Source organism: Phocoena sinus, chromosome 6 (genome assembly GCF_008692025.1).
Source record: "Phocoena sinus isolate mPhoSin1 chromosome 6, mPhoSin1.pri, whole genome shotgun sequence".
In the NCBI taxonomy this organism is placed as follows: domain Eukaryota; kingdom Metazoa; phylum Chordata; class Mammalia; order Artiodactyla; family Phocoenidae; genus Phocoena; species Phocoena sinus.
Window position 1 is genome coordinate 39,183,552 of NC_045768.1, and position 18,575 is coordinate 39,202,126.

At 41.8% G+C, this 18,575-nt stretch overlaps 1 long non-coding RNA gene across 1 annotated transcript in view; it reads right to left on the minus strand.

Annotated features, from left to right (window-relative positions):
- Positions 1 to 1,900: 1,900 nt before the first annotated feature.
- The window catches only part of LOC116755748, a 66,953-nt gene continuing 50,278 nt past the window's right edge, over positions 1,901 to 18,575 (minus strand). The window contains exon 4 of the long non-coding RNA XR_004350449.1: positions 1,901 to 1,996. This is a non-coding gene — a long non-coding RNA (uncharacterized LOC116755748). The remainder of the gene's footprint in view (positions 1,997 to 18,575) is intronic.

An 18,575-nucleotide genomic window follows, 5' to 3' on the forward strand; every position in this document is an offset into this window, starting at 1 on the left:
TTTGTTCTTCTTTCTCTAGTTGTTTTAAGTGTAGGGTTAGATTGTTTACTTGAGATTTTTCTTGTTTTTTGAGCTGAGATTGAATTGCTATAAACTTCCCTCTTAGAACTGCTTTTGCTGCATCCCAGAGGTTTTGGGTTGTCGTGTTTTCATTGTCATTTGTTTCTATGTATCTTTTTATTTCTTCTTTGATTTCTTCAGTGATCTCTTGGTTATTTAGTAGCACACTGTTTAGCCTCCATGTATTTGTGTTTTTTACAGTTTTTTTCCTGTAGTTGATTTCCAATCTCATAGCATTGTGGTCAGAAAAGATACTTGATATGATTTCAATTTTCTTAAATTTTCTGAGCCTTGATTTGTGACCCAAGATGTGATCTATCCTGGAGAATGTTCCATGTGCAGTTGAAAAGCAAGTGTATTCTGCCACTTTTGGGTGGAATATTCTATAAATATCAAGTAGATATATCTGGTCTATTATGTCATTTAAAGGTTGTGTTTCCTTATTTATTTTGTTTGGATGATCTGTCCATCGGTGTAAGTGGGGTGTTAAAGTCCCCTGCTATTATTGTGTTACTGTCGATTTCTCCTTTCATGGTTGTTAGCATTTGCCTTATGTATTGAGGTGCTCCTATGTTGGGTGCATAGCATTTAGAATTGTTATATCTTCTTCTTAGATTGATCCTTTGATCATTAGGTAGTGTCCTCCTTATCTCTTATAACAGTCTTTATTTTAAAGTCTAGCTTATATGATAAGAGTACTGCTACTTCAGCTTTCTTTTGATTTCCATTTTCAGGGAGTATCTTTTTCCATCCCTTCACTTTCAGTCTATATGTGTCCCTAGGTTTGAAGTGGGTCTCTTGTAGACAGCATATATATGGGTCTTGTTTTTGTATCCATTCAGCCAGTCTGTGTTTTTTGGTTGGGGCATTTAATCCATTTACATTCAAGGTTATTATCAATATGTATGTTCCTATTACCATTTTCTTAATTGTTTGGGGGTTGTTTTTGTGGGTCTTTTCCTTCTCTTGTGTTTCCACTTAGAGAAGTTTCTTTAGCACTTGTTGTAAAGCTAGTTTGGTGATGCTGAATTCTCTTAGCTTTTGTTTGTCTGAAAAGTTTTTGACTTCTCCATCAAATCTGAATGAGATCCTTGCTGGGTAGAGTAATCTTGGTTATAGGTTTTCCCTTTCATCACTTTAAGTATTTCCTGCCACTCCCTTCTGGCCTGCAGAGTTTCCACTGAAAAATCAGCTGATAACCTTATAGGGATTCCTTTGTATGTTATTTTTTGTTTTTCCCTTGTTGCTTTTAATATTTTTTCTTTGAATTTAATTTTTGTTAGTTTGATTAATATGTGCCTTGGTGTGTTTTTCGTGGGGTTTATCCTGTATTGGACTCTCTGTGCTTCCTGGACTTGGGTGACTACTTCCTTTCCCATGTTAGGGAAGTTTTCCACTATAATCTCTTCAAATATTTTCCCAGACCCTTTCTTTTTCTCTTCTTCTTCTGAGACTCATATAATTTGAATGTTGGTGCATTTAGTATTGTCCCAGAGGTCTCTGAGATTGTCTTCAATTCTTTTCATTCTTTTTTCTTTATTCTGTTCCTTGGCAGTTATTTCCACCATAACTGGATCCATGTTTACTTTTAAAACTTTGAAATGTTTTGGATCCCATGTGCACCCATCTCCCATTTTATTCCTCTCCCTTGACCCCAGAATTAAGCCCTAAATTAAATCTGGTGTTTATCACTCCCATACATGTCTTCCTACTCTTACAATATATGTATGTCTGCTCAGGCTGATATAACAAAATACCACAGACTGGGTAGTTTAAACAACAGAAATTTATTTTCTCAAACTTCTGGATGCTGGACAACCAAGATCAAGGCACCAGCAGAGTTGGGGTTTGTTGACTCCTCTTGTCCTGGTTTATAGACACCCACTTTCTTGCTGTGTCCTACATGGCCTTTCTTCTGTGCTTGTGCATGCACATACTAGATGGGGAGGAGGAGGAGAGGGAGAGAGAGATCTCTAGTGTCTCTGCCTCTTTTTATAAGCATTACCAGTCCTTTCAAATTAGAACTCTACCTTGAAGATCTCATTTAACCTTAATAAATTCCTTAAGGGTCTTATCTCCAAATATAGTCACATTGAGGTGTTAGGGCTTCAACATATGAATTGTAGGGGACATAATTCAACCCATAACAGTATGGATCCTTAAAAATTGATAGATAGATAGACACTGTGGTAAAAGATGATATAAGCATATATATTTGCCTCAACTAATGAAACCTAAGGAAATTGCTATTGGTAATTTTCCATTTAATAGTTGTGCTTTCCTCAACCAAAACCCCCAATTTTATCAATCCTGTTTTCACTAATTTTTCCAAACTCTGAGAAAAATCTGGGTGAGTCTAAGTTGCAAAGTAGAAAAGTCATCTCTGAGACTTGATAATATACAATGTGATAAAAATTATGTATTTTATATTCTTGATCTTTATATCCATATACCTTAAGTCTCTCTTGTGTGAAACAAGTATTATATAATTATAATAATTAAAATTAAAATGTTGTTTTGAGATGGAGACAAGAATTTTATCTCCTAGCTTTTTAATAAAAAGCATTTCTTGGGAGTTCCCTGGTGGTCCAGTGGTTAGGACACAGTGCTTTCCCTGCTGTGGCCTGGGTTCAATCCCTGGTTGGGGAACTAAGATCCTGCAAGCCACATGGTGTGGCCCAAAAAAAAAAATTTTTTTTAAAAGCGTTTCTTTTTGAAAAAACAATCCTTTATTAAAAATTATGTAGAGAAGAAAAATGTAATTTACAAAGCCTTTTTATTAGTCAAGTTTAGTGTAATGGAAAAAAAGTTCTAATCCATATCCAGCACTGGAGCCATCATATTTCCATTTTATAGTCAACTGGATAAATTTTCTTTCATTCCACCTCTCAGGATTTGTCCTTTCGAGGCAAACAAACAGCTCAGCCTTGGCAATACTATCTCTCATTTAACAATCTATTTCAGACTTATTCTTGGCAGTTAACAATGACCTCACATTGCTGACACATTTTCAGTGTGTGTGTGGCTGTGTATGAAATGTTGCTATCTTCCAACATTGCTTTCCACTTTGTTCATCAACCTTGTCTTGTCTCCTACTCTGTCTGCAGCTCTAATTGTTTTTACTCCTTTGAAACCATCTGAGAAAAGAAGGTCCTAAACGAATAGTCTCCCTTTCCAGTCCTTGATGCCTGCTTAGAAAATTTCCAGTTTCTTCCTCCCTGAATATTTTTGGTTCTGTTAAGATATTTTTTCTTCCCATCGAGCCTAATCAAGACCTAGGCCCACCCAATCGTCTTCAAGCAGGAATACCCCCAAGGCCTTTGGATGCCATAATGGAAGAGCATGAGTTTCTAAATAAGAACACTTGATATAAGTCATAATCCTGCCACTTCCTAGCTAGAGACCCTTGAGCAAATCACTGAGCTGCTCTGGGATTCAGTTTCCTCATCTGTAAATATGGGGGTGATCATTGTATCTAACTTTTAGGGTTGTTTTAAAGGATTAAATAAATATATACGAATGTTCTTGAGAAGTGTAATTCAGTGATATTGACTTCTGTTCAGTTCAATAAACATTTGTTAGTAACTAACAGGGGTGGCAAACTCAAAAGACTATAGGTAATGTCAATACATGCAGCAGGCAGGGTTCCATGCATTAGGGAGCAGGGAGAATGTGTATCTGGAGAACTAGAGGTCACAAGCCTGTCTGAGGAGGATAACCACTGCTCAGTCCCAGCCCACAGTTTGCATCTGCCACATAGTATGGCAGGACCCAGAAATGCAAAGAAAAATATCTGGTGTGTGGTAGATTTTGCAATGCACTGCCCCATCTCCCTTCAGGAAATGAAGTGCTGTCCCAGCTGCAGAAAGTGCTGTCAGCAGATGGCCTCCAGCTGTCGACCACTGCAAGGATTGCTTCAGCTGCAGAGCTGCCTCTTCCAATGTCATGCCCCTTCCTGGGATGGCCCATGCCAAATGATTGATCAGGTAAGTGATGCCCGGCCGTCCCATGCCAATTTAGAACAACTCTGAAAGGGTACTCAGCTCCAGACCTCTTTATGGTGTTGGATGAGGCAGCTGGGTTTGCAACAGGGCTTGATTTCTCCCTTGGCCCACTCCTGCTTCCTTCTCCTTTCCACAGGTGTTCATCCCAAGGGCACTCCTGAATAAACATCTTGTACACTAAAGTCTGTCTCAGAATCTGCTTCCTGGGGAATCCAACCTGCAATACAATTCTTGAACTAATGAAACAATTTTTGTGGTAAGCTAGGTAGACAGATGATATCAATATCATATAAGTGCTAGGATAAATATACACGCAAAAGCTACGGGAAGGAAGGAGGGAGGGAGCATCTAGTTCAACCAAGGGGACTCAAGTTAAGTCTTTCCAGAGAAGACAAGCTTGAGATTACTTTTGAAGGCTAATTAGACTGTAACCACATAAAGAAGAGGGAACAGATATTCCAGGTAGAGAAAGAAAAGGCTAAAAGCAAACAGCAAACAGATATCCAAGGAATAGAGACTCGGGTATCCATGAAGGACCACCAGCAACGTGTTCTAATAAAACTTAATAGAATAGAACCTAAAAGAACTAATAGAACATAAATTCTAAACTGGGGGTTGGCATGAGATAAAGTGAGAGAGAAAAGTTATAATTTAAGAGCTTGGCCTTGATCCAGTAGATAATGGCGATTGAAGATTTTTCTTCCTAGCTCTTTGGAACTTGTTCTTTCTTTCCCCCAAAAAGCTTTACATGTTGGTCCTTCATGGAACCTTATTTTCATTCAATAAGACTGTTTTGAGAAACCTCATCTCTTGACATAATTTAAAATCTAGATATGAACATACAACTCAAAGTCTCCACTTGAATGGCCTACAAGAACCACAAACTGGGTGTGTCCAAAATTGAGTTCATTACCTGATGTTCGTACACCTCATCTTTTTGAATTCCCTACCCCGGTGAACATTAGCACTGTCTATCTACCCAGTTGCCCAAACCAGAGTCCTAGGCATCAGTCTTGATCTCTTCCTCTCCTTCACCCTCCAAGTTCAATCCTTCAATGTCTCCTATGAAGAATACCACTTTAATATATTTTGGATCATTCTGTATCTACCACTACTTCCTGAGTTCAGTAAAAGCTCTTAACAACTGGCTAATCTGCTTCCAATTTTACCCGTTTCAAATCTCTTTTCCAAACAACTGTAAGAGTAATCCTTCCAAAACACAAATCTGATCATGCCAATCCTCAGCTTAAAGTTCTCTGGGGTCCTCATAATCTTTGAGATGAAGTCTAAAGTCCTTAAAACTCTTCATCATCTGACCAGTGATTTCATACTTTCTGCTTCGCCCACACTATATTACTTTAAATTCTTCCAGCTCTTTATGCTCTCTCTTGCTTTTAGGATGTGCACCAGGTTGCACTCATAGCCTGAAATATCTTTCCCTACCTGTCTCTCCTCCTCTCCTTCCTTTTACCTGATTAACTCTTATCAGTCCTTCAGGGCTAAGCTTAGGTGTTAATTTCTCCAGGGAGTTTTCTCTGCCACTCTTACCCTTATTATGAGATAAGTGCCTGGTTTATAATTCTGCCTATCTATACTTACTTCTCTCTACCATGAGATTATAATTGAGGGCAGAGAACATGTCTTATTCATTTCTGAATTTCTAACATTAAGCATAATATATGGCACATAATAGTTTACAATAAATATTTTCTAAATAAATGAATGAATGAAACAGAATTTGATATTTAAATGCTCCCTCTGATGGCAATGTGGGTCACAGTTTCAAGAGGGACCTTACTAGAGGTCGGAAGACAGGTTACAAGAAGTAGTAATGACCTAAACCAGAAAACTGGGAGTAAAAATAAAGAAAAAAAGGAGTTAGAGAGAGAAATATCTTGGAGGCCAAACGAGCAGAATTGGTGATAGGACATCGGGGTGAGAGAAAGATTGTGGTATAAAATGATTCCTAGATTTCTGACTTGGGCACTAAAATAGTGATACCTTAACTATGACAATACAAGGAAATAAAGGGCATAAAGATGATGAGAGTGATGAATTCATTCCGGGCATGTTGAGAGTGAGATGCCAAGGGAAGATTCAGGTGGAGTTACTTGGACATCCACCTACAGGATAAAGGGAGGAGAAGAAACTATAAATGGGATGGCCCACAGGAACAGTGAAGGTACGGAGGTGGAGCACAGTGGAAACTCCAACTTTGCTACCGACTGTGCTGGATCTCTTCCTTTTGCCCCTCCAGATCCACTCTCTGCCCCGCCCCACCCCGGGAGACTGACTTATATGGATGACACCAGTGGGCTTCTATGTCCTCTGCTTTTGTTTGGGTTTAGTCAATGTGGGAGACCAAGAGTATATAGAATGAGAGACAAGAGTGAAGGCTGGATATTTATTCTCCGGCTTGCTCCCTGCTTCATCCCTCCACCAAATGTCACAGCAACTCTCAGGTCGCCTCTTCAGGCAACCACCTCTCCAGGTTCCAGGAACTGCCCCTTGCCCCGTCAGGCCTAGGTGGGCTAATGAAGCCATGTGTTATTAGCATGGGCTGTTCCTAAGCCACACATGCTTCATAAACAGCCCCTTCATTAAATTCTCTTCAATTACCCAGCTTGAATATGCCATCCATTTCCTAAAGAGACCCTGAGTGATACATAGGGAATCCTAGGAAAGAAAAGATAGGCAAACTGATTTGATAAATTAACTCTATTCCAGTGATTTAGCGGATTACCTTTCTGAAAGAGTCTTCTCTGAAAACTAAAGGAATAACTCTTAACAGTGGGAATTTCAGGTACCTAAGACAAACGAGTAAGTGGTTGGTAGCCAGGATGACTGTAATGGGAAATAACTTGGGAATCCCACAAATTAAATTTCAAGGAGGCACCTTCCAAAGGGCTAAATAACTGTACAAATTCATCACTTGTAGGTATCCATGGTGACATGGTATCATATTATAATGAACTTTGTGAGACAATAATAACAGGGGTTACAAATAACTGGGTATATGGGCTTCCCTGGTGACGCAGTAGTTGGGGAGTCTGCCTGCCGATGCAGGGGACGCGGGTTTGTGCCCCGGTCCAGGAGGATCCCACATGCCGTGGAGCGGCTGGGCCCGTGAGCCATGGCCGCTGGGTCTGCGCGTCCGGAGCCTGTGCTCCGCAGTGGGAGAGGCCACAGCAGTGAGAGGTCCGCGTACAGCAAAAAATAAATAAATAAATAACTGGGTATAAAATGCTGGTGGGTTGGGGGAATGGATCTAACAGTACTACACTCTTGCCACTCAGTGACACCCACCCCACTTGAGTCTAATAGCTGGGCATCAAAATAGAGCAAAAGAAATGTAAGAATGTTAGGAGAAACTCAGCTGTCTACTCCACTGGAACCAAGATTAATATTTATATATCTTGTTGCATTGAAGATGGGGTTTTGATAAACACATATGGCTTCAACATCATTTTTTTTAAAGCTGGACAATGGCCTTTCTTGAAGCTCCTCAAAATATAATACAGGCCACTGTCGACTCTGCCCCAGTTCTATGATATCTCCTTCCATGTCTGTATCCTCTTGGTTGTCTTTACTGCTCCACAGTTTATGACTCACTTTCTACATGAACCCTCTAAAGTAATTCCACTTGACTCAAGGCGGCTATTGTCACAGTTATAACCCCTCAGCAGCCCTTATCTTGCTAGCTTGTTTACAGAAAGTGGTCAGATTGCAAATTTAATTTGTTTTTCTATGATTTATCCAATCAATCCTGCCAAAATGCAGGGGGAAAAAATAATGGAGGCTACTGGAGAACAATTAAAACATCAGCATGTTTAGAGACTTAACAGTAATGCAAATATGAAATAGTTTTGATGTTGATATTCAAGTCATTAGAACTTAGTGTTAATCAGGCCATTAGAACTTTGCATTAACTTACCAGTTAGCCAAGAAGGGCAGCGGACCCAGGGCTGTGGGTTGCTTATCTCAAGTCAACAATCTAAATCAAATAAAAGAAAAATCCCAAACAAGGCACTAACCCTAGAGTCCATCTCTTCTAACTTGCTTCATTTTTTAATAGATCTTTATTGGAGTATAACTGCTTCACAATACCATGTTAGTTTCTGTTGTACACCAAAGTGAATCAGTCATATGCATACATATGTCCCCATATCCCCTCCCTCTTGAACCTCCCTCCATCCTCCCTAGCCCACCCACCTAGATCATCGCAAAGCACCGAGCTGATCTCCCTGTGCTATGCTGCTGCTTCCCACTAGCTATCTATGTTACATTCGGTAGTATATATATGTCGATGCTACTCTCTCACTTCACCCCAGCTTCCCCCCACCCTCAAGTCCATTCTCTATGTCTACATCTTTATTCATGCCCTGCATCTAGGCTCATCAGTACCATTTTTTTTTAGATTCCATATATATGTGTTAGCATATGGTATTTGTTTTTCTCTTTCTGACTTACTTCACTCTGTATGAGACTCTAGGTCCATCCACCTCACTACAAATAACTCAATTTTGTTTCTTTTTATGGCTGAGTAATATTCCATTGTATATATGTGCCACATCTTCTTTATCCATTCATCTGTTGATGGACATTGACGTTGGTTCCATGTCCTACCTATTGTAAATAGTGCTGCAGTGAACATTGGGGTGCATGTCTCTTTTTGAATTATGGTTTTCTCAGGGTATATGCCCAGTAGTGGGATTGCTGGCTCATACGGTAGCTCTATTTTTAGTTTTTTAAGGAACCTCCATACTGTTTTCCATAGTGGTTGTATCAATTTACATTCCTACCAACAGTGCAGGAGGGTTCCCTTTTTACCACACCCTTTCCAGCATTTATTGTTTCTAGATTTTTTTGATAATGGTCATTCTGACCGGTGTCAGGTGATACCTCATTGTAGTTTTGATTTGCATTTCTCTAATAATTAGTGATGTTGAGCATCTTTTCATGTGCCTCTTGGTCATCTGTATGTCTTCCTTGGTGAAATGTCTATTTAGGTCTTCCACCCATTTTTTAATTGGATTGTTTGTCTTTTTGATATTGAGCTCCATGAGCTGTTTGTATATTTTGGAGCTTAATCTTTTGTCTGTTGTTTCATTTGCAAATATTTTCTCCCCAACTTGCTTCTTAATTCACTAATTTCTTATATGATGTCCCTGACAAAGTCACTTGTTAACATATTCTTCCCCAAACAAACTGAGCACCTGCCAAGCATCATTTAACCCCAAAGATGAAAGTACTTTGGTTGCTACTTCCAAGGAACTCACACCAAGCCTGTCCTTGAATGCTGACTTCATAACATAAATCATTAACAACAAGTTCTCTTGAACAAAATCTGCCTCCACACAAGTTCCGGAAGAGAAAACTGTTCTGCCTTCAAATATTTTTCGCAAGTAATTATACTTTTGTGCCATCCATCTCCACCCGACTCTCTTTTAGGCAAAATATACCAAGTTTTTTCCATCGCTCCTCCTATGCCTTGGTGTCCAAGCCACTCATGATCCTGGTCTTACTCCTCTATGCACATTCAAGTGTATCAAATCCCCTCTTAATATGAAAAGCACAACTGGAAGATACACCTGAGATTTCTTCTGTTATGATGTGGGCACTGTATTTTTACTAACGTAGCTACAATTCCTTGGCTTTTGAAAAATCCTCCTGTGATTCTATTATGAGTATGGGCTTTGGAGTCAGACCCCAATTTGTAGTGATAGATAATTTTGCAATCTTGGACAAGTTACTTCACATCTCAAAACACTAAAAAAAAAAATCATCTGTGAGACAGACATAAGGTATTTTTTGAGGGTCAAAGTGTATGACATATGTAAAGCTCCTAGCACAGCACCTGATAGATAGGAAATGCTCAAAAATCATTAATTGATGCCTTTAACATCACTTCTACTTTCACAGATGCATCGTTTTCCTTTTTTTCCCCCACATAAACTGACACCAAATCTAGTACCATCTATCCTGTATTTAACGGATTTTCTCCCTGAAATTTAAGACTTCACATTTCCTATTGTAACAGTTCACATGCTTTCATCTTCTCTTCCCAGTTTATTAAGATTTTCTCTAACTTTTGAATCTTATTGTGTTGCCTGCAGATTCGATAAGCCTGACCTTTAAGTCCTCAGCCAAGTCACTGATAAAGCGGTGACTGAAGAAGGACCAAGGACAAAAAGCCCTGTGACACATAAGGAGGACTTCATCTAGGTTTACATCCATTTCCACTTTTCATCAGTTGTTTAATGAGTTGTGAATAGAGCTTATTGCACTGACATCTGACACACATTCCTTCATCTTTCCACAAGAACATCCTGAGAGAAAATCCAAGCTGATAAATTTGTCCCTGGCATCCCCACGTCTATTTACCCAGTAACTCGTTAAATAAGAAAATGACACTTGCTATGATTTAGTGAATTTATACTGGCTCTTGATGCTCATTTTCTTTTCCAGTTACCTGTAAGTCATCTCTTTAATAATCTATAATTTTTCTTTTCCTCTTTCTTCTTCTTTGTGGTAGGCCAAATAATGCCCCTCCCCACAAATATGTCCATGTCCTAATCCCAGAACCTGTGAATTTGTTACTTTACAAGGCAAGGGAACTTTACAGATGTGATTAAGGTTAAGGGTTTTGAGATGAGGAGATAATCCTGGATTAACCGGGTGGACCCAGGCTAATCACGTAAGTCCTTACAAGCCCTGGAACCAGGCTTCCCTGGTGGCGCAGTGGTTGAGAGTGGGCCTGCCGATGCAGGGGACACGGGTTTGTGCCCCGGTCCGGGAGGATCCCACATGCCGCGCAGTGGCTGGGTCTGTGAGCCATGGCCGCTGAGCCTGCGCGTCCGGAGCCTGTGCTCCGCAGCGGGAGAGGCCACAACAGTGAGAGGCCCGCGTACCGCAAAAAAAAAAAAAAAAAAGCACTGGAACCTCTTTTCCTGGGTGTGGTCAGAGGGAGATCAAATTTTCTAGTTACTAGAGAAAAAGAGTTAGAGGGGTGCAATGTTGCTGGGTTTTGATATGGAGGAAGGGGGCCTCAAGGCAAAAGAACATGGGCAGCCTCTAGAAGCTGGAAAAGCAGGGAACATATACTCCTCTGGAGTCTCCAAAAAGGAATGCAGCTCAGCCAACACCTTGACTTTATCCCAGTGAGACCTGCATTGGACTTCTGACCTTGAGAACTGTAAGATGGTATACCTGTGTTAAGCCACTAAATGTGTGGTAATTTTTTACAGCTACCACAGGAAACTAATACCTCCTTCCCCTCCTCTATTGTAAATATTTACTTTGAGTCGGCATAAAATTTTCTTCAAATTCACTTTTGGCCAATTGGGGCTTAATTGGTCCAAGGCATAGGAGACCAGTATGTTTGGTGAATTGCAGGAAATCATCAATCTCCTAATAACGAATTATCCTTATCTCTTTACTAATGCAGATAAAAATGAAATAGCTCCAGAGCAAAACTTAGAATTCTTATATTCACTATGACTAATAACTATATCTCTTTTTGAAAAATGTAAAGTTCTTCTGGTCTTTACTCCCTTGCACCTCTGATGTAATTTAATAAAATCAGGTGCAGTTTTACTGAATGTATTCTATCCTTACAACACGTACAATAACATTATCATGGAAACTACCTTTGTGAGCCAGAGCCCAACTCTCACCTAAGAGTTTTGTGACTTTCAGGGAATTCCCTGGTGGTCCAGTGGTTAGGGCTCTGCACTTTCACTGCCGAGGGCCCAGGTTCCATCCCTAGTCGGGGAACTAAGATCCCGCAAGCTGCGTGGCGCAGCCAAAAAAGAGTTTTGTGCTTTCAGCAGTCACTTCCATCCCTCTGCACCCCAGTTTTCATACCTAGAAAAATAAGGACATTAGACGGGATAATCTCTAAGGTCTCTTTCTTCCTCTCAATTGCTGTGTTCTATCAGAGTACAGATAAAAAAAAAAAAAAAGTCCCTGTTTCTTTGCTGAAGGATAAACCAATTGAAGTACAGTACTTCAATCCTTTGTTCATGCCAGTCCCTCCACATGAAATGCACTCTCCTTCTCCTTTATTTTCTCTTACCACTTATATCTCCAGGTAGTAAAATCCTACTCTGCTTTCAAGTTCCAAATCAAATGCCACTTATCGTGAAGACTTCCTTGATCATAGCATCAGGAGCTCATCTTGCTCTCCTCCAAAATGCTCCGGCACTCATTGCCTGTAGGCTTATCACAGACTGAGTTATTATTCTTTTCTGTTGTAACATCTTGCCACTCCAACTGGACTATTGTTTCTCGAGGATGGGGACCATGTTCCTTGTTGTCTCCTAATAGCAGGTGTTGAGTACATATCCTTCCTTCTCTCCTATCATAATGGAATTGGTTGGCCTACTCATTCTGAAGCCTACCTCTTTCTGTCTTCCGATTCTATCCCTCTTGCCTCTCACAAACTTGGTGACATCCATTATCCCCCATCGCTCCTTTCCCTTCAACTTCAACTTCTCTTTCAGTCTCAGTCCATCAGCTCAATTATCTTCCATTAAAAAAAAAAAACTTCCTCCCTTGGCTCATGCCCAACTCTAGCTACATCCTTGGATCTCCCACTGCCAAATTTCACGAAGGAGTTTTTTTTTTAGAAGATTTTTTTTTTTTTTAATTTATTTTTATTTTTTTTGCGGTACGTGGGCCTCTCACTGTTGTGGCCTCTCCCGTTGCAGAGCACAGGCTCCGGACACGCAGGCCCAGCGGCCATGGCTCACGGGCCCAGCCGCTCCGCGGCATGTGGGATCTTCCCGGACCGGGGCACGATCCCGTGTCCCCTGCATCGGCAGGTGGACTCTCAACCACTGCGCCACCAGGGAAGCCCCACGAAGGAGTTGAGTCATTCACAATTAGTGCCTCAACTTCTCCATCTCTCATGCCTCTCTCTCTCCACTCCAGGCTGGTTTTCACCCCATCATTTCAACAAAACATACTTCCCCCAGGGTGACCAATGTCCTCCAAGTCACCACAGCCATTAGACACCGTATTTATCTTCTAGGCAGCATTTATACTATCGACTCTGACCTGCTTTTTGAAACACTGTCCTCCAATGTCTTCCATGATTTTACACTCCTCTTTCACCTAGATGTTCCTTTGGTCTACATTGCCAGCTTATCTTCTATTATTCACCTCTCAAATACTTAACTTCCTTAGAGTTATATCCTAGATCCTCTTCTGCACTTGGTCTATAAGGTCTCTCTAGATTCTTTCCTTCCCCAAGGCTCCAACTTTCATGAAAAAGAGAAAACTAGAAAGGCAAGGCCTTTGCTCTCCAGAAGTTTATATCCCAATGTAAAAAAAACAGACAATAGGGACTTCTCTGGTGGTCCAGTGGTTAAGACTTCACGTTTCCAATGCAAGGGGCCCGGGTTCGATCACTAGTCAGGGAAATAAGATCCCACATACCACCACTGAGCCCATGTGCTCTAGAGCCCGCGTGCCCCAACTACAGAAACCCGCGCATCGCAACTAGAGAAGTCTGCGTGCCGCAACGAAGAGCCCGTGCAGACAAAATAAATAAATAAAAATTAAAAAAAAACAAAAATAAAAGACAATAGATAAGCAGACAAATAAATTATGAAATAATTTCATATGGTGCCTAACTAGACATAAAGAATGTCTGCATACAGAGATCATACAACAATAATGTTTTTGTTTTTCTTCTGGCCGTACCACCCGGCTTGCAGGATCCTAGCTCCCTGACCAGGGCTCGAACCTGGGCCCTCGGCAGTGGAAACTCGGAGTCCTAACCCCTGGACCGCCAGGGAATTCCCCATACATCAATAGACTTAAAATTAAGTTGCCGGTCAACAAATGTAGGACTCAAAATTCAAATTAACAATTTTAATTTAATCGGACACGTGCAGCTGGCCACTCTACCCCATGATCTGAATGCAGCACTCTCTTTAATGTGCAGGCTCCTCTGAGTCCAGTGTGTTGACCACATGCTGTGTAATGACTCAATGCTTCCACCTCTTGTCTCCATTTAAACTACGCAGAGCCTTCCTTTGTACATCCTGTGATGAAGTCATTTGGCCTTCACTTGGTGAGAACAACCTTCACATATTAACTGCCTGTGTGTGTGTTTTCCAAATCATTTGTCTCCAACAATTAAAGTGGCACTCCCTGGAACCAACAAAAATCTCAAACACAGACAAAAATGCAGGCCCTGAAAGCACATGGCAGCTCTCTGTTAAGTTGATCATCCAAAGGAACCAAAATATGTTGACAGTCATTTATTATGATCATCAAAATGAAAACACAAAATTAAATTCTTACAGAGAACTCAAGGCCCCTTGAAAATACAACTGCAGGCTTTCAAGGATCTTCAGACCCTAATTTGAGAAACACGAATAACGTGAAAGGTCCTTGACTCAAAATCAAAAATTGTGGATACACATTCCAGCACTGACATTTGTAACGAGTGGGCCTAGGCTATTTACTTTATAGATTTGTTAGAGAGATTAAACAAAATCATAGTACTAAGATTATTTGTGAACTCATGTTTACAACATGTTAGAAGATGTCTTAGCCTAGTCTCCTAGAAAACAGGATAAGAGTAAGCAGTGGGGGCTTCCCTGGTGGCGCAGTGGTTGAGAGTCCGCCTGCCGATGGAGGGGACATGGGTTCGTGCCCCAGTCCGGGAAGATCCCACATGCCGCGGAGCGGCTGGGCCCGTGAGCCATGGCCGCTGAGCCTGCGCGTCCGGAGCCTGTGCTCCGCAATGGGAGATGCCACAACAGTGAGAGGCCCGCGTACCGCAAAAAAAAAAAAAAAAAAAAAAAAAGTGTAAGCAGTGGTCTAACACTTCATAGGGCGTGCTGTCTCAGGAAAGCAGAGGAGGAAGGAAAAGCAGAAAGGTCACAGCCATTATTTTGTAATAAGTTTAAATGGAGTATCATCTGTAAGAACACTGAATCATTATTTGTACACCTGAAACTAATATAATATTGTAAATCAAATATACTTCAATTAAAAAGAAAAGAAAAGCAGAAAGGTCTGTTGTTCAGTAATCAAGAATAGGAATACTGCAACCCTCTTTGCCCCATCAGGTGTTCAGGTTACAATCAGAAAATACTAGCCTATGGTTTTGCATTTAAATTACATACTCAATTATACTATTTGAAAAATAAAGCTATGCTCTCCTCCTTCCCCTCAAATTCTTCCTATAAATAGAAAATATAAAGCCTTTTACTCCTAAAGACCATTTGGGGGGTTTGTTTTAGTATAGTCTTATGCCCCAATGATGGTCATGTGGACATGAAAGTATATTTGCTAGTTGCCTGATTTGACAGGCAAATTTATTTGCTAGTTGCCTGATTTGACAGGCAAAACTTGACAAATGCAAACATGCAAACATGATTGCAAAACGCATAATGTAAAACGTCTTATACAAATGGCCCCAATCAAGGCAAAGTCCTGTTAAATTAAATAAATAAAACAGATTTTGGAAAAGGCTAAGAAGTAAAACATCTGAAGAGGCTAACTGCCCTGGGTTCACCATGAATATTAGTCTTATTTAACCTGTAAAAGATTACCACAAGGAAATATATCAAAAGGCCTGCTCTGTGTTCCATCATTTTTTCCACCCAGCCATTTTGCAATTTTCACTTCTCACTTCCAGGCTCTGTGCCTATTTTTAGACATTCAATAACACCTAGTATAAGCCACTGCATGTTAGGCATGAATTAATGAACAGTAATATCTAGGCTGCTGGCAACATATTGTGGCAGGGAGTCAGGCGAGATGGGTGGTAGAGAGGAGTGTTTCATGCAGAAGACTACACCAGGGGGCTGAGTAAAGGAACAATCTCTTTACGTGCTCTTCAGATACCAGTCAGGAGAAGAAAGCTCCTCCTGCCTGGGGGCCTTCGAACATTCCACCCACCATCAGCACCTGGAGAGGCAGCCACCTCGGCAGAATGACAATGGACGCCCTTGAGAGCGCACAGAGGGAACTCAATCAGGCCAGGAGGCCACGGTGAGCACGGCTGTTCCTGTGGGTTGACAGAGGCAACAGTCAGAAATAAGAGGTAAAAAGTGGACATCTCAGACAAAACCAAATAAGACAAAAGCAATGGAGAGCATGCAGAAGAGAATCCAGTCGGGGCAAGCATAGAGAATTCCCTTAGACACATGAATTTACAGTGGTCATAGCTTCTTTCAGGAGGAACCTGAGGTGAACATAAAAATTCACTAAAATCCCTTACACAATAGTGTGTATAAATATGACTGTAAACTACTATGTATTTGGTTTTCTTTAGAATGTGAGTCCAGTCATTCTCCATATTTTGCCTCCTTTGGAGTCCCAAGTTAAAATGAATGAATCCTATAGTTCTTGCCATATATACGTATCTGGATTAGGTTTTGTTTCGTTTTGTTTTGTTTTTGCGGTACGCGGGCCTCTCGCTGTTGTGGCCTCTCCCGTTGCGGAGCACAGGCTCCGGACGCGCAGGCTCAGCGGCCATGGCTCACAGGCCCAGGCGCTCCGCGGCATGTGGGATCTTCCCGGACCGGGGCACGAACCCGTGTACCCTGCATCGGCAGGCGGACTCACAATCACTGCGCCACCAGGGGAGCCCCATAGATTGACTTTTAATCCTGCCTTTGTTACTTAGAACATCCCAATATCCTCCCAATAAACCCTCCCTTTTTCCTAGACAAGTTCAGTTTGGATTTCGGTTGCCAGCAACCAAGGGGATCCTGAGTAGTAAAACAATGTGGTATTGTTCGACTACAGTAAACAATACTAAACTAAACTATAGTACACTATTATTGTCTTACTCCTCAAAGGATGAACATGAAAATGTATAATAGCTAAAGGACTAGGTGGTGATTCCCAGTCACACACCTTTCTTCTCACTAACCTTGATAATCGGTTTGCCAAGCTTAATCTCAAGAATTAGGCTGATATCAAAGTGATAAAAAACCTTCACATTGTTATACCACACTAATGAAAGGGCAATCGCTGTAGGAGATAGCAGGAAACAGTAAGGATTTTCAGAGGTCTTCTTTCTTTCGTTCTTTTTATATTATTATATTTCTAAAAATCCTTTGCTTCTGAACCCTTTGCTCCACAGGCAGTGCAGCTGGGAAGCCACGGGTGGTCCCCTCCTCACTCCCCAGGACAGCCAGAGATGACTCACCTCTTGGTCAGTGCCCCTAACTAAGCAGGGTCTGAGGCTGGGAGAAATCAAAGGAGTTACTTTTACAAGACAAAGGTTTTTCTGCGTGCCGTGCAGAGACAATCTAGGACTGGCTGGCTGGAGCTGGAGCGTCTGAAACAACTGTAGCAGGAGGGCAACAGCGTGGAAAACCCCTCTGCTGGGCCCCTTCCTGCCTCCTACCACCAAGCCCACCTTCAGAGGAGAACAGAGACACTAGTGCCCATCTGGTCCAGAACAGCATTTGCACCCTTTGAATCTTCCCTCGGGGACAGATTTGGGAAGCAGAAAGGCTTTGTTTGTTTGCTTGCCGTTGTTGTTTTTCGGAACTCTTAAGACAACACAGCACCGTGTCAGTGACTGGGCGGTGAAACGGACAGAGCACCACCCAAGGTGAGCAAAGACAAACAAAGACTCGACCTGCTCAGCAACCCCCAGACCGGCTCCTAACACAGAGACAACCCCACGGTGAATGGGTCTGTGGGACAAGCGCCACCAAGCAGGGCAGACACCGCCCTATCCCCTGCTGATGCCCAAGCAGCAAACTATTATTTTAAAAAAGAAAATCTGAAATCTTCACCACCTCCCCAGTCCAATCACACTTTCCCAACCTCCCCCTCACAATCTACACAATGGTCCTTCCCTCACTGTTGGTGGAGAGGAAGTGTAAAAGCACTGCAGTTCAGTGATTGTTCCCGGTTCTTTCTCCTTTCTGGTGGGCATTAGCGGCAGTCTGAAGACTGGCCTGAGTTAGCCAAATGAAATCTAGAGGGTTAGACTTCTAGCTAGTGTGTGCGTGTGTGTGTGTGTGTGTGTGGTCCTTAACAAACACACATTAAGAATCATGGAAAGGGACTTCCCTGGTGGCGCAGTGGTTAAGAATCCGCCTGCCAATGCAGGGGACACGGGTTCGAGCCCTGGTCCGGGAAGATCCTACATGCCACGGAGCAACTAAACCCGTGCGCCACAACTACTGAAGCCCGCATGCCTAGAGCCTTGTGCTCTGCAACAAGAGAAGCCACTGCAATGAGAAGCGCGCGCACCACAATGAAGCGTAGCCCCCGCTCGCTGCAACCAGAGAAAGCCTGCGTGCAGCAACGAAGATCCAACGCAGCCAAAAGAAAAAGAAAGAAAAAAAGAATCATGGAAAGAAATGCCCAGAAAGAACCCCTTCACAAGTGGGCCCGCTCTTCCGCCCCTTGGCAGAAAGCATCGTGCCCAAACAGAGAGCGCGGCCGCGTTTAAGGTTACACAAGCTAGGCTAATATTTCAGCGTGTCATTGAGTTAGTAGAGTGAGTACTATGACTTTTTT